Source organism: Lynx rufus, unplaced genomic scaffold, assembly GCF_022079265.1.
Source record: "Lynx rufus isolate CCGP_SWC_20201006 ecotype Redwood Valley unplaced genomic scaffold, mLynRuf1.p SCAF_6, whole genome shotgun sequence".
Taxonomy (NCBI): Eukaryota; Metazoa; Chordata; class Mammalia; order Carnivora; family Felidae; genus Lynx; species Lynx rufus.
In genome coordinates this window covers 22,905,430-22,923,417 of record NW_025814878.1, presented here as the reverse complement: position 1 = coordinate 22,923,417, position 17,988 = coordinate 22,905,430, and the positions used below count along the sequence as shown (strand labels likewise).

Here is a 17,988-nt window from a genome sequence, read left to right as displayed (position 1 = left end):
TTGGAGGCATCTGTAAACCCCAACATTTTCCCAAAGCAACAGATTTAATCGATTTGTTTTGATAATCTGCTAAAAAGACAAACATCCATTCTAGCTGAAATGAAGAAAACCACTGTTTAGAAAAGCACACGTCCCATATGTTTTGTTGTGTAGACTATTGGGAATCACTTCTTCAGCTGTTTTGTTTACCACTAAAAGCAGCTACTTGATTCACGGTACAAACTCCTGATACAGTGGGCTGACTGGAACAAACGTGACATCCTTTAAATCCAACCCAAAACACTTTGATCTAAAAACAAATAAATAAAACAAACAAAATCCTTCCTTCAGCCAGATGGCAACATTATAAATAGAACAGAAAAGGCAGCATCTTCCACCTGCATTAATATAAACCAGATTAAAAGGCAAGCCTCTTCATCCCCATGGGTGATGTACCTTCCTGGTGATTTATCACCAGATGCTAGCTGCTACACAAATTATCTCTTTCTCTGCTCCATAATACAAGTAATGTTTATGACTAAGCAAAGATGGGGGCAAAGTACAGAAAAGAGGAGGAAAGCCTAACCATATTAAAAGTTTCCTAGTTACACTGAGAAATAGAAAATTAGCTATAGTCTCTGTAATTTACCAAGTTTCAACAGCTGGATAGGGAGTTTATCAAATTAGACCCAATTCAATTAAATCCAATGTGTAATTAAAAGCAACTATTTAACTTGGAGAAAAACAATTACTACTCAACTTCATTACTCTGCTTAATTAAAGTAACCAACTGAAAGAAGATCCTTTTACTTTTAGCAGGATAATGATTTATTTTAAGAAGAAAACTAAAATTGCTGATGCCAACAGTTTACAAATGATTACTACAGGCCACAAAATAGAAAAGCTTTCATACTTAAATACAAAATAAAATTATCAAGGTAGAAGATGTATATATAGTTCTCTGAATCCCAAATAAATAACACAGTTTTAAACATTAGTTTTGCAAAGAAATGTGAATGTAATCTTAATCCTATACTATTGAGTTTAATCTGTGAAAAAAACCGCATATACAAGACTGCAGAATATCAATAATTAACTCCTCCTCCTCTGCACAACAGTAAAATACTTAACCCTAAATTTTCTTATGCAAACTCAGAAAAATGCAATAGGAATGAGTGATAACTGATGAAAGGTTAAGGTTATTCCAATTCATTTCAGGTAACAGGAGAACGTTTAACCTCCTGTTAAATTGTTTAAAATTATGCGCCAACCCATGGGGCGTCTGGTGGCTCAGTTGTTGGAGCGTCCGACTTCAGCTCAGGTCATGAGCTCGTGGTTCATGAGTTCAAGCCCCACGTCGGGCTCTGTGCTGACAGCTCAGGGCCTGGAGTCTGCTTCAGATTCTGTGTCTTCCTCTCTCTCTGCCCCTTCCCTGCTCATGCTCCCCTGCTCATGTCTCTCTCTCAAAAATGAATAAACATAAAATTTTATTTTTCAATTATGGGCCAATCTAGTCTCCCACCGCTGTCACTTCTACATCTGCGTCCTCTCTCGTGTTTTCCTCTCTTGTTGGAACATCAGCCTTGCCATCTCTTCAACTGTTTAAATGCAATCCATCTTTTTCCTTTCTTCTTCTTTTTAATATCTTTTTTAAAAAGGTTTATTTATTTTGAGAGAGAGAGAGAAAGAGAGAAAATGAGCAGGGGAGGGGCGGAGAAAGGGAGAGAGAGAGAATCCCAAGCAGGCCCCGCACGGTCAGTGCAGAGCCCGATGCGGGCTCGAACTCACAAACCATGAGATCGTGACCTGAGCCGAAACCAAAAGTCAGAGGCTTAACAGAATGAGCCACGCAGGTGCCCCAGCTTTTATTTTTTAGCAAAATTTTAGGTTCACACCAAATTGGGTGGAGAGTTCAGAATTCCCATGTGCCCCCTGCCTCCACATATGCACAACCTCCCCCATTATCAACAATATACTGCACTACGGTGGTACATTTGTTTCCATCAATGAACCTACACTGACATATCATTATCACCCAAAGCCCACAGTTCACAGAGCTCACTCTGGGTGTTGTTTTGGGATCTGACAAACATAGAATGTCACGCATTCACCATTACAGCCTGGTAGAGAGTCCAATCCATTTCCCATAGCCCTGCTCAGGTCTCTTTCTCATGAAATCTTTGAAGCTGTTCCTACCTCCAACACGTTTCTTTCTCTGACTTCTACTGAGCTCCCAAGTCTGCCTCACACTGCCTGGCACTTGATTTCATTCCATCTTATGTTGTTTTTAGAATGTATGCTTCCAAAAGTTCCCAATACTGCTCATCTCACAGGATGCAAAGCAAAAAATGTGCTTTAGAGTAAAAAACCAAACCCAAACAAAAACACACCTGGGGAAAGGCTTGCTTCATTTCTCTCTTGGAAAGTCATACTGTCAATTTGCATAGGGAAGGCTCTGGGCCATTCCATGCCTGTTACCTAATAAATGTCTACCCAGCACTTTTTTTCTAACAGAACCCTGACTGACCACAACACAGCTCTGGCCAAGAAGTTGAACCCTGCAATTGTTAGGTGGGGTTTGTGAGAATGCTCCTTAAAGGGGACGTGCACTCAAGTGGCATGGCTCCCCACTCTCCCTTTTCTTCCTGTCTTGAAGATGGGTGTGATGTTCAAGGTAGACAGCTGCCTCGTAACCAGAAGGTAAGGAGAGGGGGAAGCTAAGGCAATAACGGAGACCTGGCCCGGACATCTCTGAACTACTGTACTCTTTACTTCCCATATTTCCTGCAGGTAAGAAAAAAGAAAGCTCCTAACTTATTTAAATCACTTTTTATTCAGTACTCACAATTAAAGGCAATCTCTAAACTAACAAGAGTTTCCACTAACTACAGAATGAAGTCCAAGCATGCACCAAAATTTGGCCCCAGTCTACCCTTCTAGTTTCTACTTCCTCTAGTCTGCAATACGCAACACCCCAATCCTAGGCGCTGAGGGCTGGAGGCAAGATTCCGGATGGGATTTTGAGGCAGGTGAGACTCAGAAAAGGCAGAGGATTTGATGTTAAGTGGGGGGACAGGGGCAATAAAAGGCTCTAAGAACATTGTGTGAATTACTTAGGAAAAAACAACACGCACAAAACTAGGTGGTGGTTAGATGATAAGAGTATCTCCTATGTCGTGTCTTAGAAAACGGCTTGTCATTCGAGGCATTCATAAGTGGGCTGGACACACTGTGGGACTCTGTACGTACTTCCTATTTTCCCCTTCACTTGGTACATCATGGATCTTATGTCTTCTAATTTCTTCCAGAAGAAAGCAAAACAGGTGCTGGTTCATCATATTAAAGCAGATCAGCATTTAGTTTTGAAAGTAGCAGGAGGAGCAAAAATTAGGGCAAAAAAAAAAAAAAGTAAAAGACGCCAGAGCAGGGTTTCAATAACCTCATCTGTAATAGAAAGCAGCTCCAAACAACTTGGGAGACAGTGGATTTCTGAGCAGAATGTGAAGGGTTCCCAGAGCACCCCTGGTCATCCAGAACAACTCTTGCCAGCATCCTAAGGCCCTATGTGCAACTCCTCCTGACCACAACAGACTCGCAGATGGGTTACAGTAGGGCTGCATTAGCTTCTCTGTCAGCCCTTTATAAATGTAACCTCAGAGTAGATGCTGACGAAAATAATAAAAATTCCAATTGATTTAGCTTAATTTTATTTAAAAAATAATTGATGAGCTTTTTGATACTACAGAAAGACTATGAAGACAAAAATTGCAAGGCCCATAATCCCATCACCTGGATAACCCATTTTTTTAAACTTAAAAAAGAAATGCCTATCACACGGTTAGGAAATGCAAATGATACATGCAGCTGTAAAAGAAAAAGAGAAAGCCCCTCCCTCCCTCTTTTCTTTCTGGGAAAAAAGTTTCTGTGTTCACGCAGATGTGCTTTCTGTTTATTCAAATCGTCATGCTGCGTAGTCTTCTGTCCCTTTCTTTTCTGTCGATAACTTTACTCAGCCTACTTTTCCAGTCGTTAACTGCACTGCATTTTGCCATTTCCAGTACATGCCTACAGTCATCAGTTATCTTTGTCTCCCCTTCTCTCTAACTTTGAAGTTCTCTGAATCTTCATCCATTTGTGAAACCATCATCCTGACTGAGTGCTATTTATCTTCCTCTATTAACACTAGCACCTGGTCCCTTGCCCCCGGAGTTGCTGTATTAATCTCCCACAATTTAAGCCTCTTTGCTTCTGCAGGTCTGGACACCACCGAGAAGGTGACCACTTCCAAGGAGGAGGACTACAAAAAAAAAAAAAAAAAAAAAAAAATCTCCAAGGCGGCTTTACCTCTCTGGGAGAGGCAGGGATGGGGTCTGCGAGGAGCCCTATTAGGGCTGAATCAGAAACTTAAAAACTAGGTTTTATGTGGATTTGCTTACCACTTCTTCCCCTCTCAGTTTTGCAAACCAAACCTGGATCCGTTCAAGCAGCGGCTTCTGCCAACTCCAATAGATGTTGTGGGCTGGGCTGGGATTGAATTGCTTCTCCGGCACCTTCTCTGTCCAGGAAATGGAGCAGTGCAGCAAAGGGGTAGAGCACTGCCTGGCCACCCAGGGCCCACTTCAAAGCCAGAATTACGGACTGCTGGGCCAGGGAGCGCGGAGAAGGGCAGAGTGCCGAAGCTGTTCCTCCCTCTGAGCCTCAGCCGGTGGGGACAGGCTGGGGATGAAGGCTGAAGGCACCTGCATGGAGGACAGTGTGGACTCCCACCCAGGGGGCTCCACGCAGATGCTGTGTTAGGACTCACACTGCCAGCGACTTTTTGGGATATGTGGTTTGTGGATCCATTCGCATCCATGAAATAATTATGACTCTCGTCCTGGAGTGCACAGAAATGTGATGAAGCCAGGGCTTTGGTTTGTTCAGAGTAACCAGGGACTCCCGCCAGGACAAGGGACTTAGATGACCAAGCATTTCTTCAGTCCTCTGCAGGAAAGAAAAGGCGAGATTTAAAGCATGGTGCTCTTCTCTCGTCGTTATTATCTTTTTACTGGACCTGGCTTTTTATTTGTTGGATTTCTTTCATTTGCCAGACTCAAAACGTCCCCAAATGGAGGATCTCAAATTCTGGAACCTATCAAATATCTAAATGTAGTAACTGATGAAAACAAATCCAGCTAAAGGAAAGGACGCCAGCCTGAAAGCCCAGGAGCGGTTTCACGGGGCCCTGCGACGCTCAAAAGCACAAAGACGGCTGTGTGGCAGGCGGCAAAACCTGGCGGGCTGTCAGGCCAGACGGGAAGACTCTTGACAGGCCGGAGCACTGATGACCCCTAGGTTTATGGGCTGCAGCTAATATGCACATGTTCATTTCAAGTATGCTACGTCCATTTCAAATAAGAGAAGCCAATTACAAATTTGCAATCTGCCTAAGCTACAGGTCCCTCAGAGTCATCAAGAGCTAAGCCAAACTAAGCTGATAAACGGACTCCTCTGTTCTAAGTGCCTTGGATGCATTTTCTGTGACCGTCTCTTACTGGACAATCTCCACGCAAGGGTTGGTATCGAGGCCGGTTGGAAAAGCCAGAAGGGAGGTGAGGGCGGCTGAGAGGGTAAACCAGTACAGCAAGCTCCTTCCAGAAGAAGTGAAAATAGTCAACAAACGCTAAGTGGAGGAAGGAGCTGCTGTGAGCCAGGCTGCCCTCCTTCCATCCCAGGGAGCACCATATTGGTCACTGGCCTGGCTTGTCTCCACACTCTGTTCTTTATCCAAGAACCTGCTCCTAGACAACCCGTTCTGTTTTCAAGATTCCAGTAGAGTCACTGTCAGAAAGGAAAATATTTGAAGAACTGTCTGGGCTTTCTAATGAAATGTGAATGAATCTCAGTGCAGTCTCTGGGCGCTCCCTCGAACCTGCCCCCTTTTTCTGGTCGTACCGGGAACAGTCCATGAATACCATGGCAATGCAGTTTCTTTTTAGTTTACAGATGAAGTACAAGCCCAAGACTTCCTCAAACCTTGTTGTTATTTTACCTCCTTTGTTTTAGGGCATTGAAAAGCCTTAGAAAAAGTGCAAGAGGGTGTGTGCTTTCTGTAAAGAGTGAAGGAGAGAGGAGCTGTGCTAATACTGAGTTTGGTCTCCATGGAGACTAAGGAAGGAGGAAAATGATGAGGATGGGGTAGGAAGCAGAGATTGACAGAGAGCACGAAAATCAGCTTTCGAAACAGAATACGAGCAATTTGAGGATAGATCATTTTACCATTACTTTAGAATTTTAGAAAGCGTTGAATAATTCTGAGCATATTTGTTTCATGAAGATTCTATGATAGCATTACTACATAACTGATGAAACTGGCTTTTGTGGCTCATCAGGTGCATATGTGGTATTTTAATAATGTGAGTGTATGTTCCAGCCTTCAACCTGCCATCCTGCAAATGAACTTCGGGAACATAACCCATATAGCATAAAGAACTGCTTTTTTGTTTGTTTGTTTTTTTAAACACTACAATAGTCTAGCAAATATGTATAAGCTAGGGGTCACAGGTGATTATGTTTTAGAGCTAGTTGAGAAAGGAGGTTCACTTCATAAACAAGTATAATTAGTCATTTAGATTTTTTGAATATCTTGTCTTAGAAACAGTCTTTCGTATGTTTCTCAGTTTAGCACCTCTGGATAGGCTATTCAATTTTCTTTAAGCAGATTTTTTTCTAGCAGGCAGGCTAAACTTGACTTTGTAAACAAATATTCAGTAGCAAAAATATGGCAACTACTGATGCTCGAGAGAAACTCCATTTTCCATATGCCTAAAAGACAGCCTTCTTCATCGTTGAAAACACTGTGGACAAGCACTTACTCACCTCACAGCAGGAATGGGAAAGATGAAAAAAATAGCTGATGCTGTCTCATTAGTCATAGTCGTGTTTTACATAAGGAAACATGCACCATCCCTTTTTAAAACTCACTCCGCTAACTTTAAAACATCTTATTCATAAAAAAAATCACATTAAAGTAGTACGTGGACCACACTAAAACTTATGATCTAGGTCTCTGCACTGAACAACCAGTTACATACAATTTTTGATGTATTAATATCTGTCCTCTATAATAAACCATCAGCCTCAGCTCTATGAGCTTTAGTAACATGAAGGTGTAACTCAACTACACAGAGAGACAGGAATTAATATGAATGACATCGCTGCGTTAATCTTCATCATCAAGGCTGATTTTTAAGTCCTCTGCCTAAACTTGTACTGTGCTGGTCTAGACTAGGTGGGCTCGACAGGTAAGCTTCTGAGAGCTCTGGCATAAGTGATGTTTTACTTCTATATCTGGTCAAGTAATCTCTCTATAGCAAAGAAAAAATGTTTCTGCCATGACCTACACGGTGTCAGAAACATTACTGCCTACAGCAAAAATAATGCAGAAGGTACATTCTATTATGTAGTTTTTCAGCGAAGAACTGCCCCCTTGCCCTGTCCCTTCCTCACTCCACTGGGCGGCTGCCACACTGTCCAGTCTGTGTGGAGGTGTTGCTGCTTCCCATCAGAACGAGACTTCCCACGATGACAGCCCAAGCAGCCCCCCTCGTATTCCTTGGAAATTGAACTGGATCAGGTCTGGAGCCCGCTCCATGAGACACCTTGTACTAGCAAGAGTGTCCCAGTACTCACCCAGTATGGACAGAATGGGGACTTCCCTACCTCCAACCCAGAGCCCTTGGCCCCACTCCACACACATGCCAGAAGCCAAACAGCTTTATTCCCAAGAACTTAGTGGACATATCGCCGTGTAGCATAATTCTTCTCTGTGAGCAGTTCCCTAAAACTTACTGCCACTTACAGCCATCAGCACAGGTACTGCCGATGCTGGGGTTATACAAATAACAATACCGAACGGACTCACACCAACTTAGCTAAGACTCACACCAACTTAGCTACTTAGCTAAGTTTGCATGCAAGAATGACCACTTTTAGGAATGCAGACGGAATGCAGTCATTTCATTGGGGTCTATGATAAGACACCTGCTAGCAACACATTTCGGTTTCCACTGATCTGGAAATTATTCTAAACCAGCTTGAAAAGTTTGACTCTGATTTCACTCGGAGAAACAAAAACAAAAAAACAAAAACCTTAGTCCTTTCATAAGACTCAACTTTACACAAAAAGTTTAGGTTGAATATAAAAGCTAGAAACACTATCCTATTACTATGCAATGTTCAAAATATTGATTATAAACCTTTATATCTTGGCTTCAGATTATTATAAACCTTTTTAGATTACTTAAAACCATGCTTCAAATCCTAATTAGAAATGTCCAACTTAGTATGCAGTACTTCTACTCATTCAACTCTTGCCCCACAGGCTCTCAATCTGCTCTCTTGTCTAGCATCAGATTAACTCCGTGAGGAAGGAAAAGGGGCCCGAGGCTAACAAACGAAATAACTCTACAACACCAAATACCACTGAAAACACTCATAATTGATCCTGTAAAACAGGAGAAACACAGAGTGCTCATTATAAAATCCAAGTTCTAAGAAGGAAGTGAGACAGAACCACCAGACAGGGAAAAAATATATGAGCAACAGTAATAAAAACAAGAACTGTGAGAGTCATTCATCAAGCCCCATCTATAGAACAAGCACTGTGCCAGAGGCTTTACATACATCCAGTCTAATTCCTAGAGTCACCTTGTAAGGTAGGCAATTAGTGTCCCCATGTTACACTGAGAACACAGAGACAGAGAATAATGAATGGCTGGAACGCGGTAGGAAGCGAGCTTGGTTTGCCTCCAGAAGGCTGATCGTTGAGAGCAGGTCAAACTCACCTGCTGAACAACCTGGAGAATAACTGAGACCTGGTGCTGAGGCCTGAGAGATGGCCAGGGGCTTTATTATTCCTTTTTCTTTAAATCATGCTTCTTTTTTCTTTTATTTTATGCAGAATTTACTCCCGGGCCATAAGTTTTTGTTTCTTCGGTTTCTTCTGGGATATCTTTTTCTTCTGTGCAACTTCATCTTCTGGTTTAGGAACAGTCTCTTTTCCAGTGAGGATCATCTCAATGTGTCAAGGAGAGCTCATGTATGGGTTAATCTGACCATGAGCCCCGTAAATTCTACACCACATCTTGGGGGCTTAGTTCACCTGAATGTGCTCAATGACTAGAGAATCTACATCTAAACCCATCTCTCCATTTTAAAGCACGTGCAGTAAAAATTCAGCACTCTTTTCAGGCCACTGACCCTATAGGTCCTACCCCACTGTTTGGCCTGGGTAGACCAACCACCTCAACCACTGTAGCGACAGAATGGCACACATTATTTCTGCAAAGTGATGTCTTTCAGATTCTTGGTGGCTTTTTGGATATGCATACCCTTGATAGCCTGGGCAGTATCATGTGTGTTCTTAAAGTGGACATGAAGATTTGAACCTCTTGATTTGCATGATTTTGTTGGGTTTTCCGGGTCAAGTGAATAGCGAACCATTTTCAGAGATCACCTCAGGCCACTTTTGGGAAGGGGAAGCCATTATTATTATTATTATTATTATTATTATTATTATTATTTTCTGATAAGAGAAAGAAACAAGTGACTTTGTGCTTTTGATGAGCTGTCCTGACTTGACCCTAAGGAGAATTTTCTCATCTCCTTTGTGAAAGTTCAACCATACACATGTAAGTACACATAAAGTCACAGTAGTTTTACAGTTTCACAATATTTCATACTAATGAAATCTTGATAATGCCTGTTACTTTTAAAGAGAAATTGGGAGGTCTCTAAGACTACAGAAATAGAAGCTAAGAACTTCAGTGAAATGATAGAAAGTAAGCTACATGGGATGAAATCCTGTTTCTCTTTCTTACTGCTCCCTTCCTTAGATTAACTGGAAGGCATAAAATGGATAAAGAAATAATACTCCTAGCAATCTGATAGATACAAGATAAGTGTTTCAACCAAGTGGCACAAAAACAGACTAGATCAATGGAACAGAATAGAGAACCCAAAAATGGACCCACAAACGTATGGCCAACTAATCTTTGACAAAGCAGGAAAGAATATCCAATGGAATAAAGACAGTCTCTTCAGCAAATGGTGCTGGGAAAACTGGTCAGCAACATGTACAAAAATGAACCTGGACTACCCTCTTACACCATAAACAAAAATAAACTCAAAATGGATTAAAGACCTCAATGTAAGACAGGAAGCCATTGAAATCCTAGAGGAGAAAGCAGACAAAAACCTCTTTGACCTTGGCCACAGCAACTTCTTACTCAACACATCTCCAGAGGCAAGGGAAACAAAAGCAAAAATGAACTATTGGGACCTCAGCAAAATAAAAAGCTTCTGCACAGCGAAGGAAACAATCAGCAAAACTAAAAGGCAACCGACAGAATGGGAGAAGGTATTTGCAAATGACATATAAGATAAAGGGTTAGTATCTAAAATCTATAAAGAACTTCTCAAACTCAACACCCAAAAAGCAAATAATCCAGGGAAGAAATGGGCAAAAGACATGAATAGACACTTCTCCAAAGAAGACATCCAGATGGCCAACCGACACATGAAGAAATGCTCAACATCACTCATCATCAGGGAAATACAAATCAAAACCACAATGAGATACCACCTCACACCTGTCACAATGGCTAACATTAACAACTCAGGCAACAACAGATATTGGTGAGGATGCGGATAAAGAGATCTCTTTTGCATTGCCGGTGGGAATGCAAGCTGGTGCAGCCACTCTGGAAAACAGTATGGAGGTTCCTGAAAAAGTTAAAAGTAAAACTACCCTAAGACCCAGCAATTGCACTACTAGGTGCATATCCAAGGGATATAGGTATGCTGTTTCGAAGGGGCACATGCACCCCAATGTTTATAGCAGCACTATTAACAATAGCCAAAGTATGGAAAGAGCCCAAATGTCCATCAATGGATGAATGTATAAAGAAGATGTGGTATATATATACAATGGAGTACTGCTTGGCAGTAAAAAAAATGAAATCTTGCCATTTGCAATTACATGGATGGAACTAGAGGGTATTATTCTAAGCTAAGTTAGTCAGAGAAAGACAAATATTGTATGACTTCACTCACATGAGGACTTTAAGATACAAAACATGAATCTAAGGGAAGGGAAGCAAAAATAATATAAAAACAGGGAGGGGGACAAAACATAAGAGACTCAAATATGGAGAACACACAGAGGGTTGTGGGAGGCGGGATGGGCTAAATGGGTAAGGGGCATTAAGAAATCTACTCTTCAAATCATTGTTGCACTATATGCTAACTTGGATGTAAATTAAAAAAATAAATTAAATTAAATGGTAAAAAAAAAAAGAAAACTTCTAGTTATAATTAAACATACTATTTCTAAAAGAAAAAAAAAAGGTTTCAACCATGTTCTCTGCCAAAATTCAGGCTATAGAATACAGCTGATATATGTAGCTCAGTCTTACATCATACTGATTTGTATTTTGTCAAAGGGAGACACATTAATTTTATGTTCAACTGCACCATTAAACAGCGTAAGACCTAAAACTGTGTGCACGATTAATAAAACCTTTAGGATGCACCCAGGGGCCCCAGGTCCATGCCGTTTCTATTTCCTAGGAATTGAAAGTAACACAAGTCTTGGGGCGCCTGAGTGGCTCAGTTGGTTACGCATCTGACTCTTGATTTAAGGTCAGGTCATGACCTTTTGGTTGGGTTCATGAGATTGAGCCTCGTGTTGGGCTCTGAGCTGACAGCAGGGAGACTGCTTGGAATTCTCTCACACTCTCTCTGCCCATCCCCTGCTCATGCGCACGTGCTGTCAAAATAAATACACTTAAAAAAAAAAGTAACACGAGTCCATGGCCACTGCTTTTTTTCACTTTTCAAAAGGAAACGCAACTGCTTTCAGATCCTCTGTATTTTGCTTCCCACTAAATTCACTGGGCTATCATAAGAAACTGCTACTTTCAAGTTCAGAATTAAGCTAGGATTATATTAATAACTGAGTAGACATAAGTGACAATTTCTTTTTCAAAACAGTACAGGCCTGGCAAAAAGAAATCTTGGTAAGATAGTTAATAAGATGGCAAGTTTGAGAGTCTGGAGCTGACATACAGACATACCTAGGGAGTGGCGAGCTTAGTGGTCAGCTTCGTGCCTGTTCTCACTCCGGCTATGACGAGTAATCTCGGGCTGATGGCCAATCGAACACTGTTAGACTCAGCTTGGACTCAGTTTAATACAATGAGCTGGTCAGGCTGGGCAGGTTACCTTGGTTGGCTTAGGCAGCAACTCAAAGGCCAAAGCATGATCCCTGTGCTGCCAGGTCAGGGCAGGATTACAGACAATAATAGGTGAGAGGTGGGAGCTGGAGGCTATGTATGTAATTACTCAGCAAAATATTTAATGAGCAGGCACCATTCCAGCCATAATAACACAAAGATAATGGTACTGAGATTAAAGTCTCCTAAGGGACATAGAAGCAGATAATTAAAATACAGTGTGGTAAGTACCATGACAGAGGTATGTGTGAGGTTTTGTAGAGGCACAGAGAAAGGCAGGGCAGGCTTCCTGGAGGAGGGGATGCCTGACCTGACTCTAAAGAGTACCCCTGTGGATGGGGGGCAGAGGGAGGGCATTTCTGGACAAGGAGAAGGCACGGTAATCCAAAGCAGGAAGTAGTTTATCTGACACAGGCAAAAGGGCAGAGATGGATATCAACTTGCAATTGTGACAACTAGAAAAGCTGTCAACTTCTTTCATGACTGAAAGACGGCACCTTCATTTCTTCAAAAACACTTTGTTACAATACAGAATTTTTTTTCTCACTTGCCGTAAGGTGGACACCATACACTTCATATAGGACATTTGTTGCTTCATAATTTTCGAATGTGAAAAGAAAACTTTAGGCTTTACAGTAAAATAAGAATTAAGTTTCCAGAATTATTACAATGATGAACAGAGGGCTCGTGTCCAAGGACACGAAACTGTCAAAGGTAAGAGAAAAGCCCAGGGTTAAGATAAAATTATTTCATCTTAAAAAGTTTTTTTTCAATTCTTACTTTAATGATCACTTTTTCTTTTGGATTTTTTTTAATGTTTATTATTTTTGAAAGAGAGAGAAACAGAGCGTGAGTGGGGGTGAGGCAGAGAGTGAGAGGGAGACACAGAATCTGAAGCAGGCTCCAGGCTTTGAGCTGTCAGCACAGAGCCGGACGACGCCAGGCTCTAACTTGGGGCCAGTGAGATCATGACCTAGGTTGAAGTCGGATGCTCAACCGGCTGAGCCACCCAGGTGCCCCTCTTTTGGATTTTTAAGCACAATAAATACTTGATATATTTTAATAATTTACCTCCCCCCCCCCAATGTATAGCATCAAAATCACTTATCTTGCCACCTTATGATGCTGTACTTAGGTTGCAAAAAAGTATTTTGATTCCAAGAATAATATAAAGCAGAAAATACTGCTAAGATTAAGCAATTAGAGCGACAGTCCAGTGCTTTTCTCATAGAATTAATGGTGTTCTCATAACGGTTCCCTTAGTAGGTCTGATAATTTTGCCTTTTTGGTCATTTCACAATTAAATTTCAAGGTCTCGTATTTGGGAAGCTATTTCCTGCCTCTTTCTGCCTCTTTTAAAGACCTTAAATGCTGTTGCAAATCTCAGGAGAGCTATTGGCCCCTTACCTTGAAAAATGGCATGTGTAGCTTCAGAAAGTTTCATGGCCCCCAGGGACTGATGGTCAAGAGCTGTCCTCCACCTGCTGCCTCAGCAGAAGATGTCTTTTCAGCAGTTATAACTTCCAAACTATAGTGAAGTTTCCTCATTTCCTGCCATGAACTGTTTTCAATTAAACATAAATCTTTAAAAATGGGATCCTTAAAATAGTTCTTACAGAACAAGCTTTCAGAGCACTTCTTCTCATCTGAGGGTTTGTATGATCATCTATGGACTTTTGACACAGAGATGTCTGGGTCCCACCCAGACCTGCTGAACTGCAATCCTGAAGCGTAAGACTTAGTTGTGTATTTTTAAATAGATCCCTAAAGGAGTCTGATGTACATCCCTGATTCAGAACCCATGGATAACAGAATTTAAACTAGGATTTGTCTCCCATTGTGCTCACTTCGACAGCACATACACTAAAACTGGAAGGATTTGTCTCCCACAGGCTTAAGTGATTTTGCACATTTTTCACTCTTTGGCAAAAAAGGCAAGTCTGGGTGTCCTGGATTCACAGTTTAAGAGCTGGTGGGCTTCAGCATTCCCCTTTCAGCAGCTTGCAAATTGGGATCTACATGATCCTGCGGGTACGTGAAGGTTTTCCACCAACAAGGAGTTCAATCTTTCTGCTTTGGGTTCCTTTGGCGAAAGTCAGGTTGGATCCTTTCTCAGGATAGTATTTTTAAATGCATAAATTAAAATACAAAGCACCATAAAAAATACAACCATCTTTATTTAAAAGGTTATCAAGACATTAAAATGTAATGTGCTTCCTCATTAACCCATTAAATAAAATCTAGGGGCAGTCTAATAACTGCCATGATTTCAAAGCTGACATCCATTTAAACTATCTTTTAAGATATCTGAAACCGTAGTAAGATATGAAAGTATCAGACTTCTATTGGTGCTAACACTGCTGTAGGTTTGTTGCTCACATTCATAATTAAAGGAAATGTTCAGTTTCCAAAAGAGGTCACTGGAAATAAAGATGCAGTTATTTTCCTCTGAATTTATAAACTCCTGATTAAGAACCGTTGTTTTAAGGCAGTATATGTACATGGAGGGCTCTAAGGGAACCGATCTCCAGATTTTTCCCCCTAAAACCTTCTTCACCTTGCTTTTCACATTTCCCTTCTCCTACTACCATAAGAAAGGTGCACCACTTATGCATCCTGAATGATGCGTGGTTCACGGTGGGGGTAAAAACCTCTGAGGTGTCACCAAAGGAACCAGGAACAAGGAGAAAATGCACTGTTCCTGAAAAGGAGCCTCTTGAGAGCAAGGCAAGAAAAACTATGAGAGCAGGGTCTCGTTTTACGTAAAGGGAAGCAGATCAGGATATAACATCCCCAAATACCCCAAAGCTGGCATATTGATTATTTTGAGCTGAAGGCAAGTGAGAAACAGACACAGGAGGAACTTTCTGTCCACCTCCTTTCTGCCTAAAAGCAAGGGATAAATTTCACTTTGTGAAAGTGACAAATATCCATTTGTAAAGGTGTTCTCCTTTTCCGGAACAGAAGAACCAATCACCAGAGACAACTTGAGTCAGCCTAACAAATCCTACTAAATAACCCTTACAGGCCATTACTTTCTCCCATATAGTTACTTTCCTATACTGTACCTTCCCCCTAGATGCCCAAATCTACTTTCCCTGGTCTAGTCTCTTCCATCTATCACCCTTCTCAAGATGGTGTATAAGCCTCTGGGTTTAAATGTCTCTTTGGGTTTTCACTTCAGTTGTGTGAAGCCCCCAAGCATGTAAAAATCAGTAACAGTAAAGAATCATATGCTTTTCTTCTGTTAATCTGTCTTTTGACAGTTTAATTGCAGGGTTCAGGTAATATACCTAAGAGGGCAGAGGAAAAGTTTTTCTCCCACTTACACAATAAAATGGCTTGTTTTGCCAATCTATCTATATTGATGTGTCATTGTGATAGAGTGCAAATTAATACTTATTTGCATTAATAAATGAGGTCAGGCTTTTTGGTTACAAAATCAGAAGTATGACACGTCTGTTTATACTGATACTTGTATTGATACTTCATACTTTTTATTGCTTTGTAGTGAAGTCTTCCAGAAACAATAAAGTCTGAGTCATTTTTGGAGACTCATTTGTCCTTTGACTCTCTGGAAAGGCAATTGTTACAAGCTAAAGTATACAAACTCAACACAGGCTACTGATACTTATTCAGAATTTGTACACCAGAGTCCATCGCAATGGGAACCATCTCTTTATGCGTCGCTTAATTTTCAGTGGTATAGAATAGTGATGTTTAATATGTTCCTCAAAAACTTGATGCCATTTTTGAATAAGCTGTAAACAAGCCCATCACAGAACAGAAAGGCAAGTATTCTCTTTTATGCAAACATGACCCTACCACATGACCTAATAATAGATTGAAACAATGGTCCTATTGTTTAATTGTTGTCAGAAAGACAAAGACGGGTTAAAGCTTCAGGCATTTGGCATTCCATGCATGCGTTTTAAAGATTTCTAAAAAGTTTCCTAGACTAAAATTACATTAATCATGCTGGCTGGAGCTCCAATTTGGGGCTTCAATTAAAATGAATAAAAATTCAGCAAATAACCCAGCTTAAAATTATTCTTGAAGTTTGGCTCTGCCCACTGGTCCTCTCCAGAGGCAAAAAAAAAATGTACTGGCGAACTTTTTGTGTCTACATCTTTGTTACTTAGGTTTCTCAGTTTTCATGTGAGCAGATCAACTCTACCCCAAGGTCAACTTCATATGATTCTACTAATAACTGATAACCTAGAATGTATTCCAGAAATCTGCCAAGGAGGACAGGTCTTACACTCACTGTTATTCAACAGTTAGCACAAGCTCAGTTTCAAGAAGCTGTTTTTATAGGGAATATACAGGAGACTAATTCTGATAGATATTCTAAAATCTACTCTTGTAGTAATTCGAACTAACAGAGAACTGTGCAATAAGCCATACTGTCATCTATCAAGACTGCTCTTAGGTTAGTCCCCAACTTTAGGATATTAAAAAAATTTGGCACTTTAGAAAATTAAGTTGTATAGTATACACTGGATACTCAATCTGTTTTTGATGCTTTAATATTCATTTCTACAACGAACAACAGCCAAAGCTAAAACAAACAAGCAAAACAAACCCTTAAGTGTCTGTACCATAACCAGGGTACTGTAAAGTAAAACACACTTGCCCACACATACCCTCCCCAAAACACAAATTTTTTAAAAAGTTAAAACTAAAGATTTCTGGTTTTTTCCCCAGAGCTTCTCTTTATTTTCTTTCAATGCAGTAAGAGCAGGAAATAAAGGGATGTGTTTTAATATTATCAACTAAGACTGATACTTTATGATAAATCTTTAAACTGTAATAAGGCAAAATAAAGCCTCAAATATTGGCTGAAAAAGCATCATTATTTTGAAAAAATACTTAAGTACGTGGTGCTTTAAGAAAATTGCAAAAAATATTGTTCTCTTAATATCAGTTTGTCCTGGAAATGACCACTCAAAACTTTTCTTAAGCAAAAACCTTTACAGGGTGCTGTACTAAAATAAAAAGGAAGGGAAGTCCAAGCAATTGGAAACAAGAAGCTGTTTTAAGACTTCTGAAAAAGATGAGCAGATTCTAGGAATTATATAACAATGCTCTGGGATATGTGCTAGAAAATCTTTATTATATGAACTCAATTTGCAATAAGGTCCATTTGGCGACCCTATTATTTAAACTTTCATATGGTGAGAGTCAAACCTTTTAAAAGGCTGTAATTGTTAAAGGACAATGAATTCTTGTAAAGCATTCCCATTCTTCAAAATGGTGTTACAGCAATGCCTGACAAATATAAGACGCAGAATGAAAAACTGGCAAAGCAACCCTTTCCATCAGTTGCTGAGAAAAACACAACTAATGTATTATCTTTAAAAAAAAAACCACTTCATGGACTTTTAGAATGACCAAAAGAATCCTTCCCCTTCCCCTCAGTCCATCCATCATTCCACTGCCCACTGAGCACCTACATCCCATGTGCCAGGCACTGGGGACACAATGGTGGGCAGAAGCAGGCATAGCTCTGCCCACATGGAATTTACAGGCAACAGAGACCTGGGCATTAGCCAAATGATCACCCTAGTGAAGGTTACAGACTGGGATAAGGGCTCTGAAAGGGAAGAATACAGTTCTAAGGAGGAATATAACTACATTCCTCCTTATACATGCTATCCAATATCCAAATACATGCTATCTAAAATTCCCTGTGGTTTCAGTTAAGCCTTTTGTCCTTCTCGCCAACAGAATT

General features: G+C 40.5%; 1 protein-coding gene and 1 pseudogene across 1 annotated transcript in view; both read right to left on the bottom strand.

Annotated features, from left to right (window-relative positions):
* The window catches only part of MAP7 (microtubule associated protein 7), a 151,536-nt gene that overhangs the window by 72,647 nt on the left and 60,901 nt on the right, over positions 1 to 17,988 (bottom strand). The gene's annotated exons all lie outside the window — the stretch shown is intronic.
* Positions 8,924 to 9,478, bottom strand: LOC124529054 (60S ribosomal protein L17-like; annotated as a pseudogene).